The sequence below is a fragment of the Gadus macrocephalus genome, chromosome 22 (assembly GCF_031168955.1).
Source record: "Gadus macrocephalus chromosome 22, ASM3116895v1".
In the NCBI taxonomy this organism is placed as follows: Eukaryota; Metazoa; Chordata; class Actinopteri; order Gadiformes; family Gadidae; genus Gadus; species Gadus macrocephalus.
In genome coordinates, this window is record NC_082403.1 from 2736602 (window position 1) to 2754482 (window position 17881).

General features: G+C 48.3%; 2 long non-coding RNA genes across 3 annotated transcripts; both read left to right on the forward strand.

The window, feature by feature from the left end:
* Window positions 1-4494: 4494 nt before the first annotated feature.
* LOC132451496 (uncharacterized) lies at window positions 4495-6824 on the forward strand. Its single transcript, XR_009524109.1, has 3 exons — window positions 4495-5194; window positions 5273-5336; window positions 6549-6824. It is a non-coding gene; the product is annotated as an uncharacterized LOC132451496 (long non-coding RNA).
* Window positions 6825-8511: 1687 nt separating this feature from the next.
* Window positions 8512-11725, forward strand: LOC132451488 (uncharacterized). Of its 2 annotated transcripts, none has more exons than XR_009524099.1 (6): window positions 8512-8839; window positions 9432-9483; window positions 9785-9868; window positions 10022-10138; window positions 10342-10431; window positions 11237-11725. It is a non-coding gene; the product is annotated as an uncharacterized LOC132451488 (long non-coding RNA). The 2 variants fall into 2 exon arrangements; XR_009524100.1 differs by having other exon boundaries at window positions 10348-10431.
* The last annotated feature ends 6156 nt before the right edge of the window (window positions 11726-17881 follow it).

Below are 17881 nucleotides of genomic sequence, written 5' to 3' on the forward strand. Positions count from 1 at the left end.
GTAGAGCACAGCTGCAGTCACGAAAAGGGTCCTTGGTGGGATCTTACAGAGATAGGTTCTGATTTAAGAGGACCGAACTTCCAGGACCAGCTGGCCTCCTCCATTACTCTGCAGTTCAGCCTGAGAAAGGCTTGCATCTGAGCCAGCAGAGGGCTCATCGGCCTGCTGTTCATATGGGATGAGGAGAATCCTACTGTAAAGACCTACCAACCAATCCCTGCTCTGTTCAAGGTCTGGTCCGTTCATGACCTACCTACCAACTACTGGGACGTCCGATACCTACCAACTACTGGGACGTCCGATACCTACCAACTACTGGGACGTCCGAAACCTACCAACTACTGGGATGTCTGAAACCTACCAACTACTGGGATGTCTGAAACCTACCAACTACTGGGATGTCTGAAACCTACCAGCTACTGGGATGTCTGAAACCTACCAGCTACTGGGATGTCTGAAACCTACCAGCTACTGGGATGTCTGAAACCTACCAACTACTGGGATGTCCGATAACTACCAGCTACTGGGATGTCCGATAACTACCTGCTACTGGGATGTCCGATACCTACCATCCCACCACTGGGGTGACCTAATCAGATTACCTTCTCACCACTTCCATCAAATCCCGTCCCTGATCTCAGGCTCATCAAAGCGGAAGAGTTTGAGTCTGAAGGAAAACAACTGGACTGCCTGTGGCTCTTCAGGTGGGCATGGCGAGGGTTCTACCTTGCCTGGTTGTTCATGTGGTCAGGGTTCTGCCTGGCCTGGTTGTTCATGCGGTCAGGGTTCTACCTGGCCTGGTTGTTCATGCGGTCAGGGTTCTGCCTGGCCTGGTTGTTCATGCGGTCAGGGTTCTGCCTGGCCTGGTTGTTCATGCGGTCAGGGTTCTGCCTGGCCTGGTTGTTCATGTGATCAGGGTTCTACCTGACCTGGTTCTTCATGTGGTCAGGGTTCTGCCTGGCCTGGTTGTTCATGTGGTCAGGGTTCTACCTGGCCTGGTTGTTCATGTGGTCAGGGTTCTACCTGGCCTGGTTGTTCATGTGGTCAGGGTTCTACCTGGCCTGGTTGTTCATGTGGTCAGGGTTCTACCTGGCCTGGTTGTTCATGTGGTCAGGGTTCTGCCTGGCCTGGTTGTTCATGTGGTCAGGGTTCTACCTGGCCTGGTTGTTCATGTGGTCAGGGTTCTACCTGGCCTGGTTGTTCATGTGGTCAGGGTTCTACCTGGCCTGGTTGTTCATGTGGTCAGGGTTCTACCTGGCCTGGTTGTTCATGTGGTCAGGGTTCTGCCTGGCCTGGTTCTTCATGTGGTCAGGGTTCTACCTGGCCTGGTTGTTCATGTGGTCAGGGTTCTACCTGGCCTGCTTGTTCATGTGGTCAGGGTTCTACCTGGCCTGGTTGTTCATGCGGTCAGGGTTCTACCTGGCCTGGTTCTTCATGTGGTCAGGGTTCTACCTGGCCTGGTTCTTCATGTGGTCAGGGTTCTGCCTGGCCTGGTTGTTCATGCGGTCAGGGTTCTACCTGGCCTGGTTGTTCATGCGGTCAGGGTTCTGCCTGGCCTGGTTGTTCATGCGGTCAGGGTTCTGCCTGGCCTGGTTGTTCATGCGGTCAGGGTTCTGCCTGGCCTGGTTGTTCATGCGATCAGGGTTCTACCTGACCTGGTTCTTCATGTGGTCAGGGTTCTGCCTGGCCTGGTTGTTCATGTGGTCAGGGTTCTACCTGGCCTGGTTGTTCATGTGGTCAGGGTTCTACCTGGCCTGGTTCTTCATGTGGTCAGGGTTCTACCTGGCCTGGTTGTTCATGTGGTCAGGGTTCTGCCTGGCCTGGTTGTTCATGTGGTCAGGGTTCTACCTGGCCTGGTTGTTCATGTGGTCAGGGTTCTACCTGGCCTGGTTGTTCATGTGGTCAGGGTTCTACCTGGCCTGGTTGTTCATGTGGTCAGGGTTCTACCTGGCCTGGTTGTTCATGTGGTCAGGGTTCTGCCTGGCCTGGTTGTTCATGTGGTCAGGGTTCTACCTGGCCTGGTTGTTCATGTGGTCAGGGTTCTACCTGGCCTGCTTGTTCATGTGGTCAGGGTTCTACCTGGCCTGGTTGTTCATGCGGTCAGGGTTCTACCTGGCCTGGTTCTTCATGTGGTCAGGGTTCTGCCTGGCCTGGTTCTTCATGTGGTCAGGGTTCTGCCTGGCCTGGTTGTTCATGTGGTCGGGGTTCTACCTGGTTCGGTTGTTCATGTAGTCGGGGTTCTACCTGGCCTGGTTCTTCATGTGGTCAGGGTTCTACCTGGCCTGGTTGTTCATGTGGTCGGGGTTCTACCTGGCCTGGTTGTTCATGTAGTCGGGGTTCTACCTGGCCTGGTTGTTCATGTAGTCAGGGTTCTGCCTGGCCTGGTTCTTCATGTGGTCAGGGTTCTACCTGGCCTGGTTGTTCATGTAGTCAGGGTTCTACCTGGCCTGGTTGTTCATGTGGTCAGGGTTCTACCTGGCCTGGTTGTTCATGCGGTCAGGGTTCTGCCTGGCCTGGTTGTTCATGCGGTCAGGGTTCTGCCTGGCCTGGTTGTTCATGCGGTCAGGGTTCTGCCTGGCCTGGTTGTTCATGCGATCAGGGTTCTACCTGACCTGGTTCTTCATGTGGTCAGGGTTCTGCCTGGCCTGGTTGTTCATGTGGTCAGGGTTCTACCTGGCCTGGTTGTTCATGTGGTCAGGGTTCTACCTGGCCTGGTTCTTCATGTGGTCAGGGTTCTACCTGGCCTGGTTGTTCATGTGGTCAGGGTTCTGCCTGGCCTGGTTGTTCATGTGGTCAGGGTTCTACCTGGCCTGGTTGTTCATGCGGTCAGGGTTCTACCTGGCCTGGTTGTTCATGTGGTCAGGGTTCTACCTGGCCTGGTTGTTCATGTGGTCAGGGTTCTGCCTGGCCTGGTTGTTCATGTGGTCAGGGTTCTACCTGGCCTGGTTGTTCATGTGGTCGGGGTTCTACCTGGCCTGGTTGTTCATGTGGTCGGGGTTCTACCTGGCCTGGTTGTTCATGTGGTCGGGGTTCTACCTGGCCTGGTTGTTCATGTGGTCAGGGTTCTACCTGGCCTGGTTGTTCATGCGGTCAGGGTTCTACCTGGCCTGGTTGTTCATGTGGTCAGGGTTCTGCCTGGCCTGGTTGTTCATGTGGTCAGGGTTCTACCTGGCCTGGTTGTTCATGTGGTCAGGGTTCTACCTGGCCTGGTTGTTCATGTGGTCAGGGTTCTACCTGGCCTGGTTCTTCATGTGGTCAGGGTTCTACCTGGTTCGGTTGTTCATGTAGTCGGGGTTCTACCTGGCCTGGGGTTCTTCATCCGGGCGTGATCAGGGTGACGAGGCATACCATGTGTGAGCGTGATGACATGGGGATACGCACTTATTATACATCACAACATTTTAGGAAATGGTCCTTCAAGCTTGAAAGACGGCGACGTGGCTGCCCTTTCTAGCCCCGACATGATAGTTGGCTGGCAGGCCCTGTGGATTGTAGCTTCTGGACTCCTGTGCTGGGATGCAAGTTTTTCTTGGGCTGAATTGCAATGCATTTGTCGATGCTAGCTGGACCTGGGAGTTGGGTCCCCCTTTGAATCAGAAACCATCTTGGTAACATCCCAACTAGGGTTCTCTTCATGCTGTAACCAAGCTCTTCTTCAGCTGAGGAGGAAAAGAAATCCTCGCTGGGGCTTCAAGATCTATGAAGAGGAATATTGAAATGTGTGCAATGGTTCCCTCCCGTAGGCGCTGTGGTGTATTCTAGTCGCTGAGAAAGAGCCCTCGCATCCTACCCATGGCGTCTCTCCTTGGGGAGTCCCTGTCACAGTCTTGACGGATGTTCCAGGTCATGTAACTGATGCAACAGCCCTTTTGAACACTGTTTCTCCGGAGGGGGGCACGTCTACAGAACAGTAGACTTCAGACAGCACAGTATCCTAACATGCATCTCTGGCCACTCGGACCACACCCGGATCAATATGACAATGCTCATGCGATGTGAAGCGAGGAAGTAGCCAAAAGACAGATTAGTTAGCTTTTTTTGTACACTGGCAAGCATTGTTAATTGGTAGATAATTAGTTAAATGGGGTAACTGAAATGTTTAGTCAAAATGTTTTGTACATGAACCAACAGCAACAAACTACCAGATCGCCTCAAGGTAAGTCTGTTGGCTGTATTTTGCAATGAGACGACCACAAGATCTTCATCGTCGTTCAGCTCAAGGTGAGGTGCTGGTTACGTTACTTAGGGATGGTTTGTACTGGAACGTTACGATTCCAGTATGACGGGGCTTGGGGTTTCTGTAGAGGTTGGTAGTTCGTTTTGTGCAGTCTGTGAAGCTCTAATGCTGCAGTACTGTGTGGTGGAGGATAACTGGCAGTACGAACAGGATTGGCAATTGCGTTACGTCATCCACACCTTATTATGGCGTCTGGCAGTACGATCAGGATTGGCAATTGCGTTATGTCATCCACACCTTATTATGGCTAACTAATGAGCGTACCCAATTAAGGTAATCTGGCAGTGCCCCATTTCTATAGGTAACCATCTGCGATTATTGGTAAATCCTTATGCACTAGAAATTAGGAAGGGCACTCTTAAAATATATTTTTAATTATCCCACAAAATACCGCAAACTACTTTGATAACTGCGCTCTACAATCAACTCTCGATTTTCTGCGCATACATTTATCGGGTTGCGTAAAAGATGGAGACGACGGCATTTACCTACTACGGCTTTTTATTTCTTCAACAACCCAGCAGCTGAATGTGGCTAAGTATCATTTTACTATCTAAATTACTATTGATATTGCTAGTGTTCTAAATATCTGGGCTGTGATCTGCTCAATATAGTTTCTGCTAGACTTCAGAAACAAAAGGAAGGGTTAAATGTAAGTGTGCTTATTCACGTATTATCAAATGGTATAGCTGTTTAGAAAAGTAAAGTTAATTGTTGCGCAAATGCTACCATAAACCTTTGACTTTTGAATAAATCAAACTAAGCACAAGGCAACTAAGATACGTGGTGACCAAGAACTCTTATATTGATGTTCAGTTTATTATTGGTGAGGCAGTGATGTAAAGCGCGTTGTGTTGTTTTTAAATGGATGAATGTTGTGCTAACAGACGGGGGGAAACTCCAGGCCTTGCAGTCCTGATCCTGTATGATGCAGAAGATGTCAATCCAACCGCACATGTGAGTGTTTGATATTGAAGCTTTCACATTGATTCCCACAGTATTTACCAATCTTTTATAACATTATGATCTTCTCAGTGATCTCTGCAGCGTGGTCGGTGGGAGGAGATGTGGCCGAGCTGTTGAACCAGGCTCTATCGGTGTAAGTGGCTTTCGATCAATGTTGATTTTTGCGTTAAAAGGATGAATATTGGATGTTAATGTGCTTGATTATGATGGTTCAGTGCCTTGATTTAGTGTTTGGGAGTCCGCTTCCTGAAGACGTCCAACCTGTGTCTAGTTTATTGCTTCTCTTTCTGAAAAATTTACTCATCGCTTTGGTTAAAAGCATCTGCTAAATGCCCTCAATGTAAATGTAGTTGATTAATAAAGCTAATTTACAGCAGTTTAGAAATGGCACGTCGTCTCCCAAGGTTTAGTTAAATATTGTACAACACAGCTGGTTGGACCTGAGGCTGGGGACTAGAGGGTAACCCCACTACCTGGACCAGTAATGGGGCAGCAGGGTGGACCAGGGTACCATCTCCAAGCCGCTCTGAAACTAATTGTTGAGGCTGATTATTTTTTATTATCTTTCTCAGATTTTCATTCTGACAGTAGTTTATACATTTCTCAACGAGTCAACTTGTAAGCTTGAAGTTAGATATTTTTTCCCCTTTACAAATGCAAGGGTGTGAAGGTTTGACCTCCCCGGCTTTGTTACCAGATCTTGGACCCAACTACTGCCGTTTGATGTTAGGTCAGGACGCGTTGGTGGAGGAGGAGGACTGATGGACGAGAGCCGACGGAGCCATGGTGGACGAGAGCCGATGGAGGAGCCGTGGTGGAGGTCCTGCCTTAAGAATGATGTTGGGGTGAATGCAGCCAGTCTCTAAATTGATTATCACTCTCACTGCTACTGAACGGTTTCTGTTCTAAAATCGGTTACTTCAGCCGTCATCTATGGCAGATTTAGAGAAAACCGTCCTTGGCTTAATGGAGCCATCAGTGAAGTTTTATTGAGACTCTAACCCCTAAATGTGAAGGCTAGAGTCTACACTACTGGTACAAGAATTCTACAAGTTTTATCGTTTGTTTTAAATATTGAGTTTCAGCTGAGGCAGAAGACTGTTTGAATAATGTTAACAGTCAAATTTCAAATGTGTGCTGTTGAATTCACAGAATGTTCTACCATTCTCCTGCATAACACATTTTCAAGTGTGTGCATGGTTCTTACTTATTTTTTTAACTTGCAGTGTCTTCTATTCCTCTACATTTTACACCAAAAGCCAGTACTTTGGTTCAGAATGGTTTAAAAGAGGCGTCCAGAGAATAATCCCACCCACTGCTCAACTACCACCCCTGTTTGTTACAGACCCGATGCCCTTGGCTGATGGAGGAACTGCATCTGGAGGACGACCATGAATCTACCTGCCAACAGGTGGTACTGGTTTGCACTGGTTTGCATGAACTGAACATGGTGGACATGAGGCAAATCCCCTGCTGTTTGCCCCAGACCAGGACTGGGTGATGGAGGGGTGGTGATGGAGCCGTGCTGAGGACCCGCTGGTGAAGGACGTCCCTCGTGGGGGGGCAAGGACAGCCGACCCTGAGGTGATTATACCTTACACTGCCACCTCAATGTGAAGGAGTAGGCTGCTAGACTAGCCACTCCACCAGCCCTACATCGGTCTCTTCAGCCATCGTTTTGATCAGAATCATTTTGAGAAAAAAGTCGCTGGGTTTAGGGAGCTGTGAGTGAACAGGATTTATTCACTCACAATTTTGCTCTCCATGTGAGGCTGCAGCGTCTGATTTCTCACATTGATTCCCACAGTATTTACCCATCTTTTATAACATTATGATCTTCTCAGTGATCTCTGCAGCGTGGTCGGTGGGAGGCGATGTGGCCGAGCTGTTGAACCAGGCTCTATCGGTGTAAGTGCCTTTCGATCAATGTTGATTTTTGTGTTAAAAGGATGTATATTGGATGTTAATGTGCTTGATTATGATGGTTCAGTACCTTGATTTAGTGTTTGGGAGTCCGCCTATGTCTAGTTTATTGCTTCTCCTTCTGAAAAATTTACTCATCGCTTTGGTTAAAAGCATCTGCTAAATGCCCTCAATGTAAATAATAATAATAATAATAATACATTTAATTTAGAGGCGCCTTTCAAAACACCCAAGGTCACCTAACACCCTGTAGTTGTAATGTAGTTGATTAATAAAGCTAATTTACAGCAGTTTAGAAATGGCACGTCGTCTCCCAAGGTTCAGTTAAATATTGTACAACACAGCTGGTTGGACCTGAGGCTGGGGACCAGAGGGTAACCCCACTACCTGGACCAGTAATGGGGCAGCCGGGTGGACCAGGGTAACCATCACCAAGCCGCTCTGAAACTATTTGTTGAGGCTGATTATTTTTTATTATCTTTCTCAGATTTTCATTCTGACAGTTGTAGTTTAGACATTTCTCAACGAGTCATCTTGTAAACTTAAGGAAGTTGGATATTTTTTCCCCTTTACAAATGCAAGGGTGTGCAGGTTTGACCTCCCCGGCATTGTTACCAGATTTTGGACCCAACTACTGCTGTTTGATGTTGGGTCAGGACGCGTTGGTGGAGGAGGAGGGCTGATGGACGAGAGCCGACGGAGCCATGGTGGACGAGAGCCGACGGAGCCATGGTGGACGAGAGCCGACGGAGCCATGGTGGACGAGAGCCGACGGAGCCATGGTGGACGAGAGCCGACGGAGCCGACGGAGCCATGGTGGACGAGAGCCGACGGAGCCATGGTGGACGAGAGCCGACGGAGCCGACGGAGCCGACGGAGCCATGGTGGACGAGAGCCGATGGAGGAGCCGTGGTGGACGAGAGCCGACGGAGGAGCCGTGGTGGAGGTCCTGCCTTAAGAATGATGTCGGGGTGAATGCAGCCGGTCTCTAGTTTGATTATCACTCTCACTGCTACTGAACGGTTTCTGTTCTAAAATCGGTTACTTCAGCCGTCATCTAATATGGCAGATTTAGAGAAAACCGTCCTTGGCTTAATGGAGCCATCAGTGAAGTTTTATTGAGACTCTAACCCCTCAATGTGAAGGCTAGAGTCTACGCTACTGGTACAAGAATTCTACAAGTTTTATCGTTTGTCTTAAATATTGAGTTTCAGCTGAGGCAGAAGACTGTTTGAATAATGTTAACAGTCAAATTTCAAATGTGTGCTGTTGAATTCACAGAATGTTCTACCATTCTCCTGCATAACACATTTTCAAGTGTGTGAATGGTTCTTATTTATTTTTTTAACTTGCAGTGTCTTCTATTCCTCTACATTTTACACCAAAAGCCAGTACTTTGGTTCAGAATGGTTTAAAAGAGGCGTCCAAAGAATAATCCCACCCACTGCTCAACTACCACCCCTGTTTGTTACAGACCCGATGGCCTTGGCTGATGGAGGAACTGCATCTGGAGGACGACCATGAATCTACCTGCCAACAGGTGGTACTGGTTTGCACTGGTTTGCATGAACTGAACATGGTGGACATGAGGCAAATTCCCTGCTGTTTGCCCCAGACCAGGACTCTGTGATGGAGGGGTGGTGATGGAGCCGTGCTGAGGACCTGCTGGTGAAGGACGTCCCTCGTGGGGGGGCAAGGACAGCCGACCCTGAGGTGATTATACCTTACACTGCCACCTCAATGTGAAGGAGTAGGCTGCTAGACTAGCCACTCCACCAGCCCTACATCGGTCTCTTCAGCCATCGTTTTGATCCGAATCATTTTGAGAAAAAAGTCCCTGGGTTAATGGAGCTGTGAGTGAACAGGATTTATTCACTCACAATTTTGCTCTCCATGTGAGGCCGCAGCGTCTGATTTCTCACATGGGTTCTGAAAGTTGTTATTCTGTAAAGGGGACGTATTATACCACCAGGTGTGAGTGTGATTAGCCTAACAAGCGGTTTTGAAAATCTGCCCCATATGACATCACTAGTGGGCGTGTCCACCTAGATCTGTGCTGTACAGATCATTCTACCAGCCTACCCAGTGGACCGAAGTAAACGTTGCTCATCTATCCAGCACAGATCTAGGTGTACACGCCCAGTAGTGATGTAATATGTGTCCGATTTTGGAAACGGCTTGTAAGGCTAATCACACTCACACCTGGTGGTATAATGTCCCCTTTTAAAATGAAGAAAAACTGTCTACTGAGGTGTGAAAATGTTTTTTTTTTTTTCATATCCTGATTGTATCGCTGACCCACCAGGATCCGCTCGGATCTACGATCGCTACGATGCGACTGCAGAGGTCTCTGGAAGGTAAAGGACAGCTGTGGGTCATCATTGTGTTCAGTCATGTGACGATCAGAACTAAGTGATTCAATTATTTATGGAACTGAACAGCATTTTCATCAACTAGAATATTTCAGTGTTCTGACTTAAAAGATTACAAACTATAGCTGCTTTGCATTTGCTTTAGTTTCTATGCAAGTTGGAAAGAATAAAACGAATCATATTTAATGCCCTCATTAACACTCCAGCCAGGGCTTTGGTTTAAACCGGGCGTCACAAGAATACCCCCCCCCCCCCAATTGCTCATCTACCACCACTGTTTACACAGACCAGGAGTCCTTGCCTGAGGAGAGCTGATGGAGGAGCCGTGCACCTGGAGAACCATGAGTCTGCCTGCCAACAAGTAGTACTGGTATGTTTGCATGAACTGAACATGACTTGTACTGGGAAACAACAGTTTACTACCAGACATTATAGCAAACTACCACTGATGTCGGACCATCAAACTACCACTTTGATTGTGCCCAGACATTGAGGTCAAACGGCCCCGTTTGTCCCCAAACAGGGATAGGGAGGTGATGGAGGACCTGCCTGGTGAAGGACGTCAGGGTGGGGCGAGTGACACCCGACTCCAAGGGGATATCCACTGAGGAGAGAGCTGAAGGAGCCATGCATCTGGAAGGTGAGTCTGTTGCTGATGGAACTCTTAACGGGGCAGGATGGGGTGTTGGGCTCTCCATCAAATGGTGCTGGGTTCCACCCCTGAGTTCTCAGACTACATGGCATGGCGCACTTCTGAATTCACCAAGACTCTTTGGCTCGGACGGTCTGCCAGATAATTGAATCGTTGTGTCCTTTTGTATTCATATCATCCGTCTTTGTAAGGTGCAGTTGAAATGCTGTGTCCAGTCTGGGACAGACAGACAGACCTGAGCTGCGTCAAGCCTGTATCTCTGACCAGCTGGAGTCCCTTAGGTCAGTATCCCACTGCTGAAGATGACATGGATATCGTGTTCATTGACAACAGGTGTAATAACCTTTTGATAACGTGACACTACCTAGACCAGGGGTGTCAAACGTACGGCCCGCGGGCCGGATCAGGCCCGCGAACGGGTTTAATCCGGCCCGCGAGATGATTTTGTGAAGTACAGTATTGTAAAAAAAAAAAATTAAAAAAATATATAAAAATCCTTCCTAGCATTACATGGATTGCATTGACTGGCACTGATTAATTTGTTGTACATTGAACTACTGGAAAATTGTGTGTAACTGGAAGTCGCTTTGGAATGTAACGTAAAATTATCTGCTATTTTTCAATGAAGGAAACTGCTGTTCTTAATGTGTCCACTAGAAGTCGCAATAGCAATTATGTTAAGCAAGCAAACTTTATACCGGGGCTGAGCAGGGAGCAAGTATAAACAGGTAGTGCAGCTAGCCCGGAGCTACCTTGTCGTTCTGCCTTATACTTTCAACATTATGCGCTTTGGCACTCTCATTGCCCCAAAATGTCTCTGTCAAAAAGACGAAAAGTGGACACAGAGTGCAGTGTTTTCTAAGAAAAATGGTCATCGTCCTTTTTATTCACGGAAGTAAATGGGAAACCTGTGTTTGGTGTGCTCACAGCATGTTTAATTTTAAATAATTATGCCATATTTTTACCGGTCCGGCCCACTTGGGAATAGATTATCCTCCATGTGGCCCCTGAGCTAAAATGAGTTTGACACCCCTGACCTAGACAGTCAACTGAACAATATGCTGTTTTCCTCTGTCCACATTTCAGTGATCAACAACCGCCACTCATCGCTGGCCTGTGGATTCATCTCCTTCACACTCACACAACAGGACTTTGGCCTGTGGATTCATCTCCTTCACACTCACACAACAGGACTTTGGCCTGTGGATTCATCTACTCCACACTCACACAACAGGACTTTGGCCTGTGGATTCATCTCCTCCACACTCACGCAACGTGACCTTCTCACCATCTGTTGCACGTTTGGATGCACCTAGCGTGTTCCATCGAGGGTTCCTTCCTCCCCACGGTGGGAGGGTTCCTTGTCCTTCAAGGCGTCGGGGTTCAGTGTTAGGGACAGAGTTAGGGACAGATGGCTGCGCTGGATTCACGATACACGCTTTGTGATCAAAATGGGTTCGGACATCGGACAAATCGCTTCCCAAAATGTTTCAATGTGCAAACGATTTTATAAAATGTATACTCGTGGTGTTTATATAAAATCGTATATAACAAATTCTACCTGGTTGTGTGGCTTTTTCTGCATGTTGTGCATTATGTGATGTTTAATACTGACCATAATGAGTTAACCTATACACATCTACCCTACCCTCGACCTCTACCCTCACCTTGACCCCCCCCCCCCTACCCTCACCTTGACCCCCCCCCCCTCTACCCTCACCTTGACCCCCCCCCTCTACCCTCACCTTGACCCCCCTCTACCCTCACCTTGACCCCCCCCCCTCTACCCTCACCTTGACCCCCCCCCTCTACCCTCACCTTGACCCCCCCCCTCTACCCTCACCTTGACCCCCCCCCTCTACCCTCACCTTGACCCCCCCCCTCTACCCTCAACTTGACCCCCCCCTCTACCCTCACCTTGACCCCCCCCCCTCACCTTGACCCCCCCCTCTACCCTCACCTTGACCCCCCCCCCTCTACCCTCACCTTGACCCCCCCCTCTACCCTCACCTTGACCCCCCCCTCTACCCTCACCTTGACCCCCCCCCCCTCTACCCTCACCTTGACCCCCCCCCCTCTACCCTCACCTTGACCCCCCCCCTCTACCCTCACCTTGACCCCCCCCCTCTACCCTCACCTTGACCCCCCCCCCCTCTACCCTCACCTTGACCCCCCCTCTACCCTCATCTTGACCCTCCCCTCTACCCTCACCTTGACCCCCCCCTCTACCCTCACCTTGACCCCCCCTCTACCCTCACCTTGACCCCCCCTCTACCCTCACCTTGACCCCCCCTACCCTCACCTTGACCCCCCCTCTCTACCCTCACCTTGACCCCCCCTCTACCCTCACCTTGACCCCCCCCCTCTACCCTCACCTTGACCCCCCCCCCTCTACCCTCACCTTGACCCCCCCCCCATCTACCCTCACCTTGACCCCCCCCCTCTACCCTCACCTTGACCCCCCCCCCCCATCTACCCTCACCTTGACCCCTCACCTTGACCCCCCCCCCTCTACCCTCACCTTGACCCCCCCCCTCTACCCTCACCTTGACCCCCCCCCTCTACCCTCACCTTGACCCCCCCCCCTACCCTCACCTTGACCCCCCCCCCCTACCCTCACCTTGACCCCCCCCTCTACCCTCACCTTGACCCCCCCCTCTACCCTCACCTTGACCCCCCCCTCTACCCTCACCTTGACCCCCTCTACGGGACTCTCTAAATCGACGCCACTTCGACCTTGGCGGGACTTTACGTCCTACGTCACTCGCTATGGGTCTGCATGTGTGCGCGTAGCCGTTTGTCTCAGGGATCTGTGCAGTGTGCACGAACTCCCTTGCACTACAGATTACGAGCGTCAGTGTCGTACGCGATGGAGGGTGGGTGACATTCCTACAGTCTGTGATGATAGGCTATATTTCTACAAATGACTTACTATTACTAGCGATTAACATGACGAAACAACACGAACTAAGCTAACATTAGACTATAGCCATACCAGATAACGCCATACCAGCTAACCCTAACTATTTATATTAAACTCTGAACCATTTTGCAACAGGCAACTGTGTGTTGGTGCGTCTTGCTTCCCACGTCTGAGTCTGCATCTTTCCCACTCCTGGCTAATAGTTTCAGCTTTTGTACCAGAAATGATCACCCTGTACCACACTGCTGACTTGTTGATGTTTTGTGAGCACTCACGCATTTCTCTAGGTATCTAAGTTTCCGACTGGAGTCATCAAAACTTTGGACTTTGTTATTGTAAGAAATATTGTGTTGCAAAAACACTTTGTCTTACTGCTTTTGTACTGTATATCAGAAATGATCACCCTGTAACCCCTTATCCCCGCGTTAATGAGTTGTTCTCTGACCACTAACCCATCAGGTCTTAGTATATGCGATTCAAGAGTTAACCACTTGACAATCTTTAAACTTCGGTTGCCTAGAAATTGTAAAGACAGTGATGTGTGTACATTGTGCGAGTATCCGTCACTCGCGATGTGTGTGCAGTCCAAAATGAAAGAAAAAACCTTGCATCACTAGGGAATCGAACCCCCAATCATCAGTTGGTCGTTGGTAACTGTAAACAAAGATCGCATTTTGTTTAACTGCTAACTAACAAACGGGTTTATGCGTTCACTGAACAAAGATTATGGAAATAAAAGACCACTTTTCCATCAGAAAAATCATCAGAACCGTTATTACCAACCCATAGACACTAAGCCAAAACCTTTCTCAGATTCAGATTCAGATTCAGAAGACTTTATTTGCCATGACATGTAAACACGTTTGGAATTTGTTTTGGTACAGTGGAGTTTACAACAGGACAGACAAGACAGGACAAGACATTGCAAATGTAAATAAATAATATAATAAATGTAGAGTGCCAAAGTGCAGAGAGCTCACGTGATTGGGTACAACAGACCATTAGATCACTGGATCACTGAGTGGGGAGACTGGTCGGGGGGGGGGGGGGGGGGGCAGTGCATTTAGGAGTCGGATGGCCGTGGGGAAGAAGCTGTGCGAATGTCTAGTTTTTAGAGTCTTTAGTGACCGCAACCTCCTGCCTGAAGGGAGCGGAGCGAAGAGACCGTGGCCTGGGTGTGCTGGGTCCGCCATTATCTTCCTGGCCCTCCCCAGAGCCCTGCTGTTAAACAGGGCCCCAAGGGGGGGCAAGGGGCATCCAATCACCCTCTCCGCCGAGCGTATCACCCGCTGCAGCTTGGCCTTGTCCTTGGCCGCTGCAGCGGGGAACCAGGACGATGGACTCGATGATGGCCGTATAGAAATTCACCAGCATGGATGTTGGCAGCTTGAATTTCCTGAGCTGCCTCAGGAAAAACAGCCGTTTCTGGGCTTTTTTCGTGAGGGCATCGATGTTTGGCCCCCACTTCAGGTCCCGAGAGAGCGTCACCCCGAGGAATCTGCAAGACTCCATGGTGACGACTGGAGTGCCCCCCAGTATGATTGGTGGGGTGGGGGTCGGGTTTCTCCTGAAGTCCACTATCAACTCCACTGTTTTAAGCGCATTTAGCTCCAAGTTGTTATTGTTGCTCCAAGAAACCACCAAGTCGATCTGGCTCCTGTAGGCAGCTTCATCCCCTCTGGAGATAAGCCCTACCAGTGTGGTGTCGTCCGCGAATTTAAGGAGCTTGACCGACTGGTGGCTGGAGGTGCAACAGTTGGTGTACAGGGAAAACAGAAGGGGAGACAGGACGCAGCCCTGCGGGGAACCGGTGCTGATCGACCTCGGCTCAGAGGTGTACTTCCCGAGCTTCACCCGCTGAGTCCTGTTGGACAAGAAATCTGTAATCCACCTGCAGGTGTAGTCAGGCACCTGCAGCGCAGAGAGCCCACTCTCCAGAATAGGTGGCAAGATGGTGTTGAACGCCGAGCTGAAGTCCAGGAATAGGATTCTGGCGTAGGTCCCTGCAGTGTCCAGATGTTCCAGGACGTAGTGTAGAGCCATGTTGACCGCGTCTTCCACGGACCTGTTGGCCCTATACGCAAACTGCAGGGGGTCTAGGAGAGGGCCTGTGATGGACTTCAGGTGGGCAAGGACGAGGCGTTCAAAGACCTTCATGACCACATGCACACCCATCGCGAGTGACGGCTATGCGCACACATGCACACCCATAGCGAGTGACGTAGGACGTAAAGTCCCGCCCAGGTCGAAGTGGCGTCGATTTAGAGAGTCCCTAGCTCTGATGGCCTGGCCCACACAGGAAGCCGATACTGTCCAAGAAAGAAAAAGAACAACATTAGCAAAGCAAAATAAAATTATGACTTGAGTAGCCTATGCACCATTACAGACTTCAAGCTAACGTAACGTAGCCTATGCTCTGCCAATAAGATCGGCTACTTTCGGATAACTACATTGCCACGTTCCCCGGGACTCAAAACTATTGTAGCCAATGTGTTGGTAAAAAAAAAAACACTTATTCTATGTTCAGTCGCTGTTTCTCCCGGCAGGCTTTGGCTGACGTTTCCAGTTCACTTTCCTCGGCAACAGGCAAGGCTTGTTCAGCTGCAGCCGCAGCAGCCTCCACCTCTATTAGTGTCAATTCTTCCTGGCTGTATTCTGGCTCGTACTAATAGCCCTGAATGTCCGAATCCAAAATCCACTTCGGCCGTTTCACATTGCAAATTTGTTCTCGCGGTGAAGGAACATGGCAGACATTATGTTTACATCTCGTACGCGAGCTCCCGCCCCCCCTCGTTCCTTGTTGGTGGGCTCACAAATTTGCAGAACCAGTGGTTTGTAGTCCTCGGCCCTTCTAGCAGGCAAGCAAAGTTCTCCCGAGATGACGTCAAACACGTCATTTGACGTCATCTCGGGAGAAAAATTAGATCAGGAAAGCTGGGCCAAGGGAAGACTGGATTAGACTGAGGGAAAAGGAAAACTTATTTTTTATACTACAATAGTATGGTTGTAGTATAAAACAACCATACTTTTATTCCAAATTAAAGATTTTGTGTCTTCCACAGAAATTGAGCCACGGTCTCCAGTGGGTTAGGCGGAGTGCACTCCACTGCACCACTGAGGCGATGACAATCCACAATAATCAATCATCAATAAAGAGGATATACATGACATTAAAATGTATGCGTGTATTTCTATTATTTCCCTCATGTTTTTTTTCATGACGACCAATAAAAACCGACACTGTTACCCCTTATATTTTATTTGACAAAGACAACAGTGTTACCCTTTATGTTTTTTTTCATGACGACCAATAAAATACAACAGTGGTACCCCTGTCGACATTTTTGCGGGGATACGAACCTGAGCTGTTTAGTGTTAACCTCGGAACTAATCAATGCACCAACAAGACACAGAATAGAGTCATCACAATGGTTATACTTGACTTTATAATTTGCATGAAATAGAAATTAGTCTTCCAACGGAGGACATCAACCGGACTTGAACCCCGGTCTCCAAGGGATTAGCTCACAGCTCTCTCCACTTCCCACTGAGATTTGTTTTTAAATTGTGTTTGAGGTTATACATAACATAGTGTTACCCCTTGTGTTTTTTTTCATGACGACCATTAAAGAACAACAGTGTTACCCCTTATGTTTATTTCATGACAGCCGATAAAAAACGACAGTTACCCCTTATGTTTTTTTTCATGACGACCAAAGAAAAACGACAGTGTCACCCCTCATGTTTCATTTGATAAAAACGAGTGTTACCCCCTATGTTTTATTCGATACATTTCTACAGTGTTACCCCTTATGGGTTTTTCATGACAACAGATAAAAAACGACAGTGTTACCCTTTACGTTTCATTTGATAAAAACAACAGTGTTACCCCTTATGTTTTTTTTCATGACGACCAATAAAAAACGACAGTGTTACCCCTTGTGATTTTTTCTTGACGACCAAAGAAAAACAGTGTTACCCCTTATGATTTTTTTCATGACGACCAATAAAAAACGACTTATATTATATTTGACAAAGACAACAGTGTTACCCCTTATGTTTTTTTTCATGACGACCAATAAAAAACGACAGTGTTACCCCTTTTTTTTTTTTCATGACGACCAAAGAAAAACAACAGTGTTACCCCCTATGTTTTATTTGACGAATATCAACAGTGTTACCCCTTATGTTTATTTCATGACGGCCGATAAAAAACGACAGTTACCCCTCATGTTTTTTCCATGTTGACCAATAAAAAACAGTGTTACCCCTATCAACGTTTTTGCCGGGATCCGAACCTGAGCTGAGTATTAACCTCCGAACTTATCAATGCACCATCAAGACACCGAATAAAGTCAACACAAAGGTTATACTTGACTTTATAATTCGCATGAAATAGAGATAAGAGTCTTTCAACAGAGGACATCAACCAGACTTGAACCCCGGTCTCCAGGGGGTCAGCTCACAGCTCTCTCCACTTCCCACTGAGATTTATAATTTAAATATGTCTGTGGTTATATATGACGTGATATGATGTGCAATAGACATGATAGCATTACGTTTCAAATTAAAGATATTGTGTTCTCCACAGAAATTGAGCCGCGGTCGCCAGTGGGTTAGGCAGAGTGCACTCCACTGCACCACTGAGGCGATGACACACAACACACAATAATCACTCATCAATAAAGAGGATATACATGACATTAAAATGTATGTGTGACTGATAAAAAACGACAGTGTTACCCCTTATATTTTATTTGACAAAGACAACAGTGTTACCCCTTATGTTTTTCTTCATGACGACCAAT